This window comes from Vanessa atalanta, chromosome 12 (genome assembly GCF_905147765.1).
Source record: "Vanessa atalanta chromosome 12, ilVanAtal1.2, whole genome shotgun sequence".
In the NCBI taxonomy this organism is placed as follows: domain Eukaryota; kingdom Metazoa; phylum Arthropoda; class Insecta; order Lepidoptera; family Nymphalidae; genus Vanessa; species Vanessa atalanta.
Window position 1 is genome coordinate 8,237,604 of NC_061882.1, and position 18,287 is coordinate 8,255,890.

Sequence of the window (18,287 nt, forward strand, 5' to 3'; positions counted from 1 at the left end):
CCCATGATTTTATGTACAGCTGACAGTCAAGAATATATATTATATAATATATATGTACCCAGTAACATGGTCAGATTAACCAATAGGCAATGTGGGCTATTGCTAAGGGCCTAACGTTAAACAAATTGTTGAAATCATACATTTTTTTCTATTTGAAAAGGGTGATGCATACCTTCTCTTGATGGTGAGATCTCATTCTCCCTTCTAAAGATACGGAGATGGAGAAAACCCGCTGGTTTTTTATCAGCAAATTGCACATACCCATTTCATAAGGGGTAAACGCGTAAAAGCGGCTTCCCAGCAAGATATAAAAGGGTAAAGAGGTCTCGAGCTTTGAATCACCTAGGGGCCAAAACATGGGTTACACATAGGTTAGATTTATCTTCTGAATGTAATTCGAATATATTTAAATTTATAGCCTTAACATGTGTTCGTTAATTGTGATAAATGATTATTAATTCAGCTTGTATGGAACGATGCACTCGGGATGACCTTTTACAACGTGGCAAACAGTGATATCGCAAAATATAACATTCAAAACTTCTACTATTATAGATGTTTATGACTTTCAGCTTGTGTGTATTTTGAAACACATGCTCCTATTAAAGACATTTGTGAGTCAACAATAATATCAATATTATAAATATTAATTAGTCGAATTTCTCAAATTTAACTCAACGTTTTGATTTGCTTAGGAACGTACTTAAGTTATACATCTACGATCCATTTCAACGGACGTTTCATTTGTTGAAAACCTTTATAAATATATATAAAAATGTAACATAATAGATTATATAAAAGTAATTTCGACTTAGATTTTAAACCTATATTAGTTATATAGGTTTCATATAAAATAATATTATGTATGGTCGTAATTTACGATATTTATAAAATATGTTAATTTTACCAATGAAAATAATAATCTTTTTGACTCAACTAATGGATTATACTTTTGTTTATACAAACAATTTAAATGCAAAACGCTGTTTTGAAAGTTAACGTAGTGTGTGTATTTATCATATTATGTGATCCTGTAAATTAGTGTTAGCTTCTTTTTCAATTAAGAGAATTTCATTTCCTTTTTCCAGTGAAACGTGAGTTACATTATGAGTGCTCCACAAGTATTTACGTTTATTGTTAAACCATACAGAGGTCGGATTCTCTTCATTGTTATTTTATGCGTATCCACAACCTTTTGAGCTAGATAACGACGATTTGAACTATGATATACACAGTTATCAAAATAAATACATAAATTATTAAAGGAGGAAAATTGGTTTGTTTGTATGTGATACAAGGAATTTTATTCTTGAGGAGGTATAAATTAAAATTATAATTTTCTAAAAATGACACCCGTACATAGCCGAGGCGGGCATGTTCTATATTTTTGAGATAACTTCCCAGTTATCATCTTGAAAGTCATTTTCTTACTTGAATTTTGGATTGCATTGAGATAGATCTTGGCTGGTATATTTGATGTTGGTTTGTAACTGACTTCGACCTATCTTGCTGTTTGTCCAATCAGAATAAGCATTGGCATAGATTATTATGAGTATTTCTACAAGGAGAAGATTTACTTACAATTCAATTCAATTGTTATAATTCACCGCTAGATGGCGACACATCAATTTTTATACAATAATATACCAGAATTTATTAGTCCTATAGTATTTTAATATTTACCTACATTTTGAAATATTCTATAATATTATATTATAAGTAATTGACTACACATCGTTAGCATTATTTCAAAAACTTTTGAATACCAATTATTATTCAGACTAAAAGGTTAATATTATATTGATTTATAAATTACATTTACAATTACTAAAGTATTGCAATGAAATAAATTTTAAATACCCGTAAAAAATTGGAAAATAATAAAAAAAAAATATCTTGACCAAATAATCTTTGCAAGTGTAAAATCACGGAATGAAAGTTTTATCATATAAAATGCGCAATCTAAATTTGCCGGCCTGCAGTTAGACTATCGAACGTTACGTTCGAAAACGATAATCGACTGTTCAAGTAATTGTTGCTGCAAAATACTTTTATATCTGAAAACGCTATCAGCACATCGACTCGTAGATAATTTGTGACTGGCAAGAAGTGCTTTTTTATACCAACAACCATCAATATTGCACGCATTTTTATGTATGGGCTCGTTTAAATACAGGAGACCACATCAAGCATATTAAATATTGATTAAACTGGATCTAAACAAAATAAAAATGATGCATAGTGGTATTTAATAAATCAAAATCAAAATATACTTTATTCAAGTAGGCTTTTACAAGCACTTTTTAATCGTCATTTAACAAACCACCGAGACGAGTACCATTAAATTAAAACGAGAACTACAATAACCTTTAAGTAATGATTATATTCTTTTATAAGTATTGTATTTTTATTGTAGAGTAATTTTATGCCAATTTGAAATTATGTATTACAGGAAAGAATATAATTGGAGCCGAAAGAAAATCGCATATAATACTAGTACTACGATAACATTTAGAACTGTAAAATTTACTTATGTGACAAAAAACCATGATGCATTTCTCAGTGTCGTCCATTATGATCATAACATCTGCTTTACAATGGCCATTCGTTAAAATAAAATCCCAACTGTGCTATTACAGAAATTGTCTTAATATTATTTCCGGCAATAAAGTTGATGTTAGTCGACTTCGTTCCGTTCGTATTTTCCGGAGAAGACATTTGATTGAAAATTTATAGCAAGTAAATAAATCAGCTGCGTATTATTTAATATAAGATAATAACTATTTTTATTCGTGGATAATTGTTGTTTAGTTATAATTTAATTTTTAAATGATTACCATTTTTTTATACGTCACAATTCTCCATTAATATAATTGTAATATCATGTCGCTTCGATTTTGAAGTGGGCAACACTGTAAAATTCTAATGTTGGCGGGATAATCGCGAGGACTCTCTTGATACACTGGAACCGAAAGCATCATGTTAACCTGATATTACAATCATAAATTGTTTTTTTTCGTTTATCTCACTAGCTACTGCAACTAGCTGCAAATTCACTGATTTGTAGCAACAGTAATAAAAACTATATCATCATCATCGTTATCATATCAGCCGTAAGACGTCCACTGGTGAACACAGGCCTCTCCCAATGACTTCCACCTTGACCGGTGAGTAGCGGCCTGCATCTAGCGATAGCTCGCGGACTATAAAGATTATATAATACACAAAAATTTATACTAGTATATTTGAACACAGTAACGAATTTAAAGATTATGTTAAATAATATTAATTATTTAGGCATATATTTTTACCATCTCACTATTGATATTATGATTCTTATACAAGATATGTAAAATTAATTGTATAAGATCGATTAAAAATAGTAACTACTGGGGTCTACCGGTTCTTCTCGTAGAAGTTTTTCATTAAATTGAATCTTGTAAAATATCGATCCTAAGCACCTACTTGTATAAACTGTACTTTGTTTATGAATATAATATTACATAAAATATTTTTAATGTAAAGTAATATTTATTTATAAATCCTTTCTCTTCGCTTTATGTTATTAAGAAAATAACATCTTATAATAAGAAACATTTCAATAGTCCTTTAAAACGTTTTAAGTGAAAAGAGTTGAGATAGATGAAAAGATAAAACGCATAAAAGACACGCTTTCTTACTTAACAGGCTTAGTAATTAAAAAAAGGGTCCAATTTAAAAGCAAGTTTAAATAACATGTTATTAATACAAATTATGCAAAGTATTATGACTCATAAAATTGGTCGGTTTATGTTTTAGTACGTTATTATTAGTGACGTCGATACACTCATGTTACATTTTCAATTAAGTGCATGAAAAAGTATGGTTACTTCGAAAGGTATAATTAGTTTTCATGTCAAAATAATGTATATTATGTTACTTTGAGTTTTGTTTTCACACTATTATAATAGAATGAAGTTTCGCGAATGTCAAGCGTAGTTTTCACGCACACTTAGATAATGAAGTTGGCCCGTTGGTTTTAGATAAATCATTCTAAGATTTATGTACTTTTTTTATTTTTCTAGAAAACAGTTCCAAGACGGTTGTTACGTTATGCGTAGTAACGATGTTGAGATAATTCAGTGAGCTCGTATAAAAATATATAAATATTATATTTTATATAAATTGTCAAATGTAATTTAATAACTTTGACGTTCTGCTAATTTAGATTCAATCTCGTTTCGTCTGTGAGACGAGATTTAGAACGATTTTATTAATTCAAGGACATTTGGTTAAATCGGTTGATGTGTTTCAGCTCGAGGTCGTAACACCCATATATATACAAATTGTCAGTAACTTTATTGGCTTCAAATAATCAGGATTTGTTATATGAAAATACAAGTATAAATTAAAGATAAAACTTGGTAATAACTAAAGCTAAATTTAAATTTAAAAGCTGAATTTAATCAAACTAAAGAATATCATTTTGTAATTTATATTTTTACTTCATGTTATAAAGGCGGGTTCTGCGTGTTTTAAAACCTGTTAAAATAAAATAAAAACCAAAAATTGGTTCGCTTATGCTTGAATTTACGCTTCGTATAATTTCCAATATCGTGAGACATCTTGGGGCTTTATTAAAACTAATCATGTTCTGGAAAAAAAACGTTATACAGGAACATATGTATATACATAGGTATATATATATATATATAATATGGACGAATTGAGAAAACTATATATCTTTTATTTTAGAAACAGTTAAAAATTGGCTAAAATATCTTGTGAATAATAACTCATTTTGATGAGTTGCAGTTCGAGTTTTCCTTCTTAAAACTTTTTGTTAGGATTTCGACTTATTGTCAGAATTAATACTGGTGAGTTCTTGATGTTTAATTTTTAGAAGGATGGTTCCCTTGTGTCAGAACTTTTTAAATAATTTTATCTTATACAGCAAACAGGCATCTCAAAGAAAAAAAACCCATTTATTAGTTGCGTTGAAACTTTGTACGGATAGGTATAGCCTTACCGGTTTCACACGGATATAAGAAACCATTAGTTGTTAAGCCTAAACAACTTTTAGATTGAAAAAACAAACATAAATAGAAAAAATCTTGTTATTTTCCAACAAGGAAAGTTAAGATTCTTAGATTTTCTCTCTTATAATAATCAAGTATTATATATATAAACCTCTTTTAGTTTAAAAGATTTAAGTGTACTGACGACGGCTGGAAGGGAACTTGGTTTATACTATGTAGATATATTTATTCTTATATCTAAGGATACTTTCCGTATTTCCGCCATTTATATTTAGGGTCCCAGTATAAAATATTATTTTATGTAAAGACGATCCGACAGTCGTTTCAATGGGGATATGTTGTCCATATATCTCTATGATATGTGAACATCGATGCAAAAGCCGCAAATGCTGTTATGTAACGTATTGTGGTAAAATAAATTTAAATGAAAATACAATACGATTATCATGCAAAACAAAAAAATAAAATTGAATAAATAACATTTAAATTTCATTGCATCTTTATTTAATTTGTAAGTTTATTTATAATCTTAGAGCTCGAGAAGCACTTCGGGATGTTTTTAATAAAGTTTAGTAACAGTTGCTTCTCAATATGATTACAACAATACTATGTATTTTCACAAAGGAAGGCATATTACTCAATACAATATAATTCTAAGTATAAAATGCATGGACTTAGTATTCGTAGATTTTTAGAGAAATATAAATTTAATTGTACTTTATTTATTTATTTATTTATGTACCAACAGAGTATACAGAAAATTATATAAATGAAAAATGTGTACAAAGGGATAACTTATCTCTAACAAGAGATCTCTTCCGGAAACCCTGAATCTAGTGGAGATTACTGATGTGCTCTGTAAATAAAATGGTGGAAAGTGTTCGTAAGTATTGAGTTTCTGGCCAGTTCTTCCAGGTGGAATCTACTTTCTGTACTGGTGGTAGTTTTACATTTAATTCTATACTGTAACATGATAATTCAAAAGTGCTTTTATGAGCTTATTTGAATAAAGAATATTTTGAGTTTTTTTAGTATCCTTATACTACTAAATATTTTTACAATTCAATTATCATCTACATCCTTGACTCAAATACGTTTGATGAAATAAGAAAAAAAAAATTTCGATATTTTCAAAATAGTGATAAATGACATGATGCGCGACACAGTTTTAATAATATAGAACGAGTTGAGCTCTCTTAACATCCTCATAAAGTACGTACGTAGAGCTAAAATTGTAGAGTCATAAACAGCTGAACATTTCGGTAGTTGTAACTGAAGTCATACGTCACAACACGCACTTGACCGTTTTTTTTAATATTTACCATAGTTCTAATTGAACTTGAATGAAGTTTGCTTACCTCTTGCAATGTAACTAGGCTACGACCCCAGTAAAAGATCTACCTGAGTACAAAAACTAGGTCTCGCATTTTATTTCTCTCCATTTAAAGCTTTCTCTTTGATCTAAAAGTGAAATTACTTTAATATCACGCTACATTTGAGCTGCAGTTTCATGCAGCCCGAACTGAATTATTTTATGTCTATAGATTATATTTTATGAAGCCGATGTAGCCCAGTAGTTGGAACACGTGAAATTTGACCGAATGTTATGGATTCAAATTATGCTCGGTGTTAAAGAGAAGAAGAAACTTGTACATATTTGTCGTATAAAAATCTGTCAAATGTGATTTGAAGTATAAGGTCACATTATCCTCCGTCTGTCTGTTTGTTAGGCTTTGCAGCTGAACCACTGAACCAAAGACGAAATTTGGTATGATGTAAACTTGAACTCCAAGGATAGACTGAAAAGGATTCAAGGACTCAAGGATTTTTTATACCTAAAACCTACGACCACCCCCTCTTACACGCGACCGTAGCCGCAGACGAAAACTGGTGGTATACATTTTAGAAACTAATTTCAAACATAATTATTGTCAACCTAATATTTACAAACTTAGGTTAAGTTATAAATAGACGGTAAAATGTCGTATCTAGGTCACAATGTTCTTAATAATGAAATAGTGCTTACCCAGATAGGCATAAAATATCCTAGTTTATTGCCAAAGTAGCGACGCAAATTTGCAATCTCTGTGTGTCCTTGTTGCCGAAGGACGTTCGGCAGCATTGAATATCCTGGAATTGGATAATCGATAAACAGTTCTATGGTAATAGATTTAGAGTAAGAATTAGATTAAAAAACATATATCGGCCGCAACTATAGCAGAAATATAATAGAATGTACATATTGTAACCTTGGATAAACTAAAATATATTTTCTGTTTCGTTAACGTTTTTCATACTTTTGATAAGCGAAAAGGACGAAATTATAGATCCAGTATAATTATATTTTTTTATACTGCTAACCAAAAACTGTAATAAAAAAGATAACGCTGAATAGATATTTAGTTAAATTTTTATAGTATTTCAGTTTATGTTTAGTATGTTTAACATTTTTGAATTTCTCATATCTAAAACGTAGTGTTAAAAAAGTTTAGATAAATAATTGTTCTACTGCTTATTTTAGCTGTGGCTCAAGCAACAGTTGTGAGATGCGTGAGGGGTGAAGAGAGCGGGACAAAATCAATAGACGGTTGGCTCCCACCCTCTGCCGAAACATCCGACGGCCGTTGATGTTCGCTCCTACATTTTTCACATTACGAGATTTTCGGTTATTAAAGGGTTATCGTTCGTTATAGATCGTGGGACGTTAAATAAATGGCTGAATCGTTTTGGAAACTGGTTTAATTGAAATCAACCTTATTATATTTAGTTATACGACCATTATTCTGTCAATAAATATTCGAAGCTTAAGAAGACGAGATAAATAAATGTAAATGTAAATTGTTCTTTTTTTTATATTTCTCTTATTTTAAATTACAATTATTTTTTTTTTTTTTCTAATAGCCAATTAACATTTATTGGATACAAAAAAAATAAAATTTTAAATACGATGTTAATAATAATTGCCACTTATACGTTTTTGAGGAGATATGAGTATTAAATAAAACATGTATTCAGACAACTAAATAATTGTTATTTTTATGCTTACAGTATTAATATATTTTTGTAGTAGGTAATAAAGTTTTTATTAGTGGATCTAATTAAAACCGTTTCGTTAGATTTGCTTCTGATCTGAATAAGATAAAAAAACATTCCATTTCCACTACGTACGAGTAACGATCGATCGAGTTTAAAGTTAGTGTGTCGGTCAAATAGGGCTAGCGAGTGAATAATTTATACCCATCCCGAGCATAAACGGAAGCGGTTGTATATATGATCCCATTGTATAGTACTTCTTTACAGACAATATAAATGACGAGGTACAATACTTAATATAAGGATAACATTAACATTATATAATATTTATTTTAAAAAATTATTGCTCAAATAAATCTTTCAATTCTAATAAATTAATAAATATCAATTTTATTATTATATTTATTACATATGTTTAATAATAAGTTAGTATATAGTATACCAATTTATACAAGCAGTAAAAGATTTTGCCTCTTTAATTTTCGTGTACGACAATTAAAGAGGCAAAATCTTTCAGGCAAAGTCCCGATTCGCCCAAATTTTTCATTGTGTCTATAACTTTCTGCGCTTTTAAAATATTTAATATAACAAGCAAACTATATGGAAATATTAATTACTATCCTGTCATAATTATTAATCTGTAACACGTAATATAGCCCACAGCTAGTCTCTGAATAGCTCTGCACTGCACACTGCTCTACTGCGGGATGTCATGTGGCACAGTTTCATCCGAAACTTGCAGTATTTCACGATATCTTCAATTTAAGCACTGTCTACAAACATAGATTCTATAAATTATAATATTCTAGTATCTGTTTTATAGTATAATATTTATTATTCTTGTTTCTTGTAAGTTGCGTGTGTTAGTAAAGCAAATACAGCTATAAATCCGTTTTAAATATCCTAGTTTACCATTATATTTATACAATCGTAATCTATAAAAAAGCAGATGTATACGAATATTCATTTGTAAATAATAAAAATAATCCACTTGAATATAAATTAGCAAAAGAATGCAATTACCATTGCTCTCGTTTTCTTAAACATTATTTACATTCAATGACGTAGGTTTAAATAAGCGTTCTTCATTATATATATTAACAAATAGCTAGAAAAGTTATTTGTAGCAATAATGATAACATATATTTTTTGTAAGATATGAATATGATGATATCGATTGCAAATTCCAGACATTATTAAGGTTAGTTTAGATGTGGTAGAATTGATTACATACATAAAGATAATGGTAAGAGAATGATCATGTATGATGACTTAATATACGTATAAAAAAAATATTTAGTGTTAAGTATATTAATTAAATAAAATCATATTTATAATATACTAGCGACCCGCTAGGCTTCGCACGGGCACAATGCATACATTAAATATACTATAGAATATGTCTTATAACGTTCAAAGTTTTTCAGTTGTTAGACAATACAAACCGCTATGTCCCTGCGTTTTAAATCTGTAATATCTTCGAAAATATTCATTTAAATTACATGCTGTAAAGAGTCATGTTGATATATATTAAATGCACAATGTATTTAAGGTGCTTAATTGGATAAGGATTAATGCTGTATTGCTTAAAATCGCTTATAAAATAAGCCATTATTTCTAGTAAAAATGAAAGGATAAAAAATGGTTATTGTGGACTATCCCTAAGAGATAGACATATTCTATTGTGGATTTTTTTGGAGACCTTTTTAAGGTGTACAATACTGTAGTACATTATTCTGTTCTATCTCGTAGGGTTCAGCCATCCTTTGCAAAGTAAGCGCAAAAAATGTGTTTATTTATGACATACCTTCAGAAACCTCTAGAATCATCAGTGTTTCTCTACTATATTGTGCATGTATTATACATATAAACCTTTCTCTTGAATCAATTTATCTATTAAAAAAAAGCATCAAAATCCGTTATTTTAAAGATCTAAGCATACACAGGAACATTTAGCGGTAAGCGACTTTGTTTTATACTATGTAATGTAAAATACTATAAAATATTAATATTTTATTTAGTGATTAGTCTTATTTTGCTTTATCAAATTAGTTGTAAATGTATCTATTAATTAGTAGGCAAAACACACGTATAGAATAGAGAGTATAAGTTCTCCAATAACAATAATATCATTTTAACTCGACTTACATTTCTGCAGCGCTCTCAGACGTAAGATTGTTTTTTCTGTAAAGAAAATTATTAGGAGTACCTCTGCAATTTTTCCTTGAGAACTCTTTCTGCGCTTGACGTGAAAAACGTATAGGAACGTGATAACGTCATAATATATATGATGTATAAAGAATTGCTTTCGTGGCCTCTTTGCAGTCTTCGAATAAAAGACTTGTAACGTTGAACATGGTAATGGTCTTTAATTTTTTCTTTAATTTAAACTATAGTGACAATATTTCGCTGTATTATTTATGTGCCGAATAATTTAACATAATTTCTACACTAAATTTATAAATACATTATTTGAAACTTTCTAGACAAGACAAGAATTTTAAAGTTCAAATCCCATGTTGGATCCGTAAAATTTATTGAGGTGTCCTGTCATAAAATTCTAAATAGCTTTGAGTTTAGTTGACAGTGTTGCACTGTATCTCGGAAAGCATTTGACCGCTGGAAGTCCTACGCCTTGTTTTACTGCAGTCGTAACACATAATATCATCGTCCTATCAGACTATGATGGAAAGAGTGTGTTTGTTCACACATTTGTGCACTAATATCTCGTGCAAAGAGTTAGTCTTTGAGATTGACTGCCACGAGAAGTTAATTTTTTTAGTAACAGATGTTATGTAATCCACATTCAAGTTTAAAAACATGATTAAAAACTTGATGGAGATGTATTTGATGAGGTAAATCTGAATATGTTTTTATATTTTAAGTATTTTCCTGTCTTAAAAAACAACTAAAATATCTTTGTTGCAGTTATAAAAGAAATCTTAATATGTTTTTATATTTTAAGTATTTTCCTGTCAAAAAAAAAAACAACTAAAAACTCTTTGTTGTAGTTATAAAAGTTCACGTTTAATGTAATTAAACCTTGAGGCGAAGATCAGCTTGTAGGAATGAGTATAGAAAATAAACTCAATCACTGTTCATTTATATCAGTATATCTCTGAGAAAACTCTAACCGTACGGTATAAAGTATTGACTCTGCACTCAACGTATCAACGTATACTGGCTGGTAGTATAAACACTTCTAACTTTCAGTTTCTGAAATGTTTTTTAAATTAATTTGTCTTTAATATCAATGTGTATGTCTTTAATACCAAAGAGCATTCAGTTCAGAGCAATATTTAAATACATTAAAAAATCTGACATTGCTTATCTCTCAAGTTAAATTTATTAATTAATTTTTTTTTTCAATTATTAATAATTTTTAAATTTTTGAATTAAATTTCTAATACATATTTTTGATATTTTAATAATCAAATAAATATTTTATTCCATATCAATATTCAGGAAATAAATATTCAATATTTGTTTATTTGGTAAATCTTAGAATTTTATTTCTTCAATAAAATATCACAATTTAAATGCAAACAGCGATGCATCTGAAGTAACTTATAAAATAGTTGGAACAGTAACCCAAACGTGTCACAAGACTCAAAGTATAAGAATTCAAAGTCATAACGTAACTGTAGTCGATATTCAAAGACGTGAATGGTTTTAAAAGTCAAAAGTCCCCAGAATCTTACCTTTACGTAACACGGAACTCGGTAGAGTGCATCTCGCGTCATTGAACTGTACAAACCCCTCGAGAACACTGCGGCAGTGAGGCTGGTTGCCTACAGGATGAATAGCGTCAACGCGCGCTCACATAAGCGGCACGTTATATCACTCGTATCTCCAATACATAAATAAATTATATCACAGCATAAAATATGCTTAAGTGCACTAAAGCATGTCGCTTCGCTATATGGCGATGTGTGTGTAGTAGTTTAGAAACCTAAGGCTGGCATACCAAACTTTAAAATATACTCTTTGAATCTGAAAGTCGCGAATCAATTTCCGCATACTGTCGTGATTTATTTAGAAACGTTGGACCGATATAAGAGGTGGGACATGCGGTGCCGATTGGGAGTCATATTGCTGAATAAATTGTTAGATATCTTTCATAAAATCACATCGGGGCTTTTGAAGTATATACAAACCGTTCATTATTTTTCAAACTAAAATATTCAACGTCGTATCGTATTATTTTAGGTTGAGTTATGAAAACAAATGAATATCTCATTTTGTTTTTCATGTTTGATTCGTTAATTGTATAAAAGCGAAAACGATTTAGTTGGACCCGTCCAACCGTTTATAGTTTGAAAGTTGACCTTTTCCCCAGAACTCGATATCCAATAAGTTTGACTGTTGTCCGGCTGATAAAGAAGTCTAAACTAACACTCATACTCTACTCTTCTCTTAACGTTGAATAAAAGAACGAATTACCTAAATAAGATAAAATGCGACCATTGGAAGAAATATTCAATTTAATGATTTGCTTTTTGATGGTGTGTAGCAATTTAGTTTATCAAGTATAAACTGTTAAATCATATAAAAAACATCACATTAAAGCTACTAGGTAAATTTTATATCGTACAATAATGTTAAATTGGATTTCTAACATCGAATAAAATTTTAAAGAATTACTAAAACTTTAACAAAATTAGAATGCAGTTGAATATCGTTTCATGACAGTCGCGTCGTCGTTATCATTTGCCACTTTTTATACATAATTTAAATAAAGTGTAAAAGTATTTGTATGCGCTTTTAACAATAAGTTATTAACAATACAATTAATATTTTCTAGAATCGTTTAGAATTGCATATTATTCATATTTCCATAGCGTTCTGTAAAACGAACAAATTTCGGGGCCACACGTTATTTTATTATTTATTCATCTTCCTTCGCTTAATACGTTACACTTGAATACATTCAAATCACGTCTAAGGTGATCATCAAACGCTTATTTGGCATCAGTTCAATCTAGACCCATTGGCCAAAGCAGTTTGGCGGATTAATGGTCGACATTACACGATTAATGTGATGGACTTCAGTCAACCCAAAATTTCATGCATGGAGGTCTATAGGAATAAGTATGTATATTTTTTAATCTAGTATTGATCATGGTCCGATTTATCAATCTATTCATATATAAGACGATGAATACAAAAATCATACTAAATATGGAACTTATTCCAGATTGAACGTGTAATTCCATCTCTTATTCAACGATATCGTATCATTTATTCGAATTTCATATACATGTTAAATGTTGAAATAAAAATAAAATTGAAACTCCATTGAAATTGAGTTAATGTTGTTAGTTAAAACGAATGAATGAAATCTACTCTCAATACAGTGTAAAGATGTTAAAGAAGCACTTATATAGATGAAATATTCTCTAATTAGTTTCTTAACGAATGATGGCTTGAAAGGTTAGATTCATCACAACTTAAAATGAAACTGAGCCATGTTAATATCTTTTAGAATTAATTTTCTAGGACACGACATAGATATTAATGAATCTAAAAGTGAGGTTCGACTTTGTATGAATACTTTTAGAGTTATATACTTGTGTTGTTGTTTCTGTTTTATTTAGCTCTTATCCCAAACCCCCGAAGTCTTCTCGAAAGGTATTCTTCGATGTTAATAATAATTCCATTTACATAAATACTTCGTTAAAACTTTAACAATATTTACTAAACTTCGAAATACGGCGTTGTTCTTTGCTTTATTTCAAAATTCGTCTGGCCAGTTTTTACATTTTCAAAATATAATTTATTTTTATCATATTTTAAGGAATACTAGTATTAACCCGTGTGCTAGGCGGGGCGGTTGGCCTTAGTATTCAAGCTTGCTTCATACCCAATTTTATCAATTTCGATTCAGTGATTTAGTCGTGAAACCGTTATAGAAAGAGTTACTTTCGCATTTATAATATTAGTACAGATGAGTTTAATCGTTATGATGAAAAAGTTTTCAGAAAACTAGGCTCACCAAAGGTACGCTTTATTGTAAATTATTTATAAGAAATGTCCTTTGGTCATTGAAATTGACATTATACACAAGCTAATTATTTATAACAACGCAGTGCATCAACGTGGCAGGGGCCTTAATTCTCTTGCGTAATTCTAGCTCATCATCAAAGTTCAAGGTGGTGTAAAATTATCTATCATGTAGGTATACTTATGTATAATAATTATTATAATGATGATACCACTGGTGATCTAAATTGTAGTCTACTACAAATAATTACATCAAATAATTACAAGTGTACAAATAGTCTCTTAAAAGAGATTTTTTAACCCAAATATGTTTTTTTTTTAGCATTAGCAGCCTGTAAATTTTCCCACTGCTGGGCTAAAGGCCTCCTCTCCCTTTGAGGAGAAGGTTTGGAGCATATTCCACCACGCTGCTCCAATGCGGGTTGGCGGAATACACATGTGGCAGAATTTCGTTGAAATTAGACACATGCTGGTTTCCTCACGATGTTTTCCTTCACCGCCGAGCACGAGATGAATTATAAACACTAATTTAGCACATGAGAATTCAGTGGTGTCTGGGTTTGAACCTGAAATCATCGGTTAAGATGCACGCGTTCTAACCACGGGGCCATCTCAGCTCTTATAATATGAATTAGTACTTGAATACTTTTACAGTTAAAACTCTTAATATATCAAAACAAATTCTTGTAGAATTTAAATATATTATGAAAAAGAAACAAAAGAGTTTTGATTTATAATCTTTTTAAAACTAAGAGATGCACCTAGCGAGATATTAAAATGAAGTAGTTGAACACCACTTCATTGTTCCTTGGAAATAGAAAGTATTTTCTAAAATCTTCATGTTTAAAAATTCCTCTCAGCTGTTTTAAAACCGGAAGGGCACGTCAACGTTTACGTTTTAAGTTTGAATAATACCGGAACAACTTGGATGAATCTTTAATTCTGTCCATACAGAAAGTACTGTCAAAGCGGTCATCAAATTATAATTATAGAACGTGGAAAGGTGATTTTATGAGTATATATAACATTTTTCATTTTTTTTTACATTATCAGCTTATAAATTTCCCATTACTGGACTAAAGCCTCCTCTCCCTTTGAGGAGAAGGCTTGGAGCATTTTTCACCACGCTGCTCCAATGCGGGTTGGTGGAATACACATGTGGCAGAATTGCGTTGAAATTAGACACATGCAGGTTTTTTCACGATGTTTTCCTTCATCGCCGAGCACGAGATGAATTATAAATAAAACATTACTAGGAATTAATTATGACTTAACGCTTTGTCTAACATTATACACTTATTTATTTCCATGTTGTTTCTACTTGTTTTATAAATATACATAACACTTGTTCATTATAAAGAAAATTCGCTCCCCGAGGCGTTGAAGTTTTGATCCCTGATAATTCTTATTCTTGAAAGAAAAGATACGCAGTTATGTAAGATTAAGCTAATACATTTCTTTATATTCATTTCAATGATAGACGCTGCTTCTATTTATTAAAAGCTTTTACTTTATTAACAAACTAAATATAAAAATTCCAATTGAGAAAACCATTACCTACTGATTTTTAATTTTCTTACGTAAAATATATACCCCGAACTCTGTAACATAACGATTTAAAATTGGATATTAAATATATAAAATTAAGAATTATATATAGAAGTATCTGTATAGAAAACTTAATTTTTTTTTTAATTTTACAAGTGAATTAAGCTTGATATTTTTTGCTCTTGCTTCTATGGGAAACAATAAACAAGCGAGTTCGTAGAGGTTATATTAAACATTACCTCATTTTCTCTATCAGAGAATACTATCAAAAGAAATTACTATTTCCGTAACCAAAATTCAAACGATATCATCTAATGGAGGGTAATATTCGACAGCGCTGGCTTATTAAGGTAAAGGGCCATTAGCTGTAACATTGGGCTTAAGCGTTTGATATGCGTGCCAACTTGTCAGACTCAGTTTGACTCGACTACGATATTCCATAGCTATTTTTTTACCCGTCACTTTTTAATTTAACTGATATCGACTGCCATTAACTATCATTTAACACAATCTAACAATGAAGATGCCATTTAATAATTAAAATTATTTTCGAAGTTACAGTAAAACAAAGATGCAATTTAATAATTAAAAAAAAATCTATATTAATTTTATTTTAATTGTAAATATTATTTATTATCTATTCAAATATTATAATGAAGTAAAATTTGTTTATTTGTGTGTAAGGGGGGGTGGGGATTATTCCCCCAAAGTAATCGTCTAATTCTAAAAATATTCTCATTGGTAGAAAGCTACATTATTCCTGAGTGCTACAGGGTATTTCAGTTTATTTCTATAATAACATTTCTTTGTTAATAAAGTGCACCCGTACGAAGCCGGGGCGGTTCACTAGTATTATATATGATATTACAGCATGCGTTTTTTTGTGATTGTCACTAGTTGCGTTGGTAGATATAAGGATCGCAATCGAGCATACAGTTCAACATCGATATCTTCAATATTTTGACGTGATAAAATATGTCGCTAACGATGACATCATTATAAAACATGGACATATCTGATTAAAATTTTAGATTAATACTCAGTAGTTGAGCTCATGTAGTTTCTATAATATGAGGTGTTTAATAAGGATTCCCCTTTTTACTCACAATATTGATTCATTGAAGTATTTTTAGTACGTAGCATCAATTAATTATTTCTGATTACAGTCGCGTCGCATTGAATCCATTTAATGAACGGCGGCGCTTATTATATTTTAATATTTCATATGAGATATGCATATTTTATAATGTTTTAACTTTTGTCTTTTACAATACGATTCGGATTAAAAAATTAAGAGCATCATAATACATAATGAACGATACATTTTTTATTTACTTATACATTATTCATACATAAAAATCAAATTTATTAAACTATATAGATTGGCGCTAACCTTATGTTATATGGATTCAACAAAAAAATGTATGTATTTTGTTAAAAAAATTTAGATAATTTATTTTCTTCTTTCATTAACTACACTTTCATACAGCTTAGCATTAATAATGAAATATTAATTATCTCTGTAAACAATTAAATATATTTCGTTATGTATACCTTTACTAAGCCTAAGGTTACTTGGAACTAATTAATTATATTTAATATTAATTTATGAGATCTCATCAATTAATCAGTCAATCATTTAGCTATTTCATTTAAAATTACTATTACAATCAGATAAAAGTTTTCTATTACGTTCAATTCAAATGAGTCTGCTTAGCAAAGTCACGCTAACAGCTGACAAACAGCCTAGTTACCTACATTACGATTCCTTTAATAGAGTTCACAGCTAAAGCTTAAGGGATTGATCTCGAGTAATGCTATTGCAATACGACGTCCGTCCGCAGTGTTTTAAATTAAGCCAGCCAGTAGCATTGAACTCGAAGTGAAACGTTATATTTGTACGGGTTATCTGATGTTCGTTTATTGAAATAAATAAGTTTAATTAAAAACGGCATTGCTACAAATTTGAATATAATACTGGCTGAAAAGATAAAAAGACATTGCTACAAATTTGAATATAATGCTGGCTTTTTTTTAAATAATGTTATGAATTAAAAAAATATATAACAACCGCCACCCTTTTATTTATTGGCTGCAAGAGAATATATTATGATTTGTGCGGGCCATGCATGTATTACTGCCCTGGTTCCAGTGAAAAATGTACTTGCAGTGAAAAATTATCTGGTTTTGTTTTGTTAAATTAAAAACATTTTCTCTTGCTAGAGTATGTCATAAAGTATACTCGGAGTTCAATTAAAGTATGAATTTTAACTGTTAGTGCATCTATTATTAATCGTATAACTTGACTACGTCTTGATCTTTGGATGTTATATTCAGATAATATGATGATATCATCTTGACCGATTTCGGTCACGGTGGAAAATCTCAAGCAAGCAACTACGCAGAACTTATTATAGATGCACAAGTTTGGGTGCAATCACAGGTCATTCTCCTGCCTTTAACCCAATTTTATTTGGGGTCGGCGCAGCATGTCTTCTTCTTCCATACTTCTCTGTCTGATATCATCTCACAAGTAACATTCTTTCCAGCCATATCGTTTTTCACACAATCCATCCATCGTTGCTTCAGTCATCCCTTTCCTCTATATCCATCCATATCCATGCTCAAGACCTCAGATGCACTCTCAATTCCCTCGTTCTCAAAATCCGATGGTATAGCAAATCC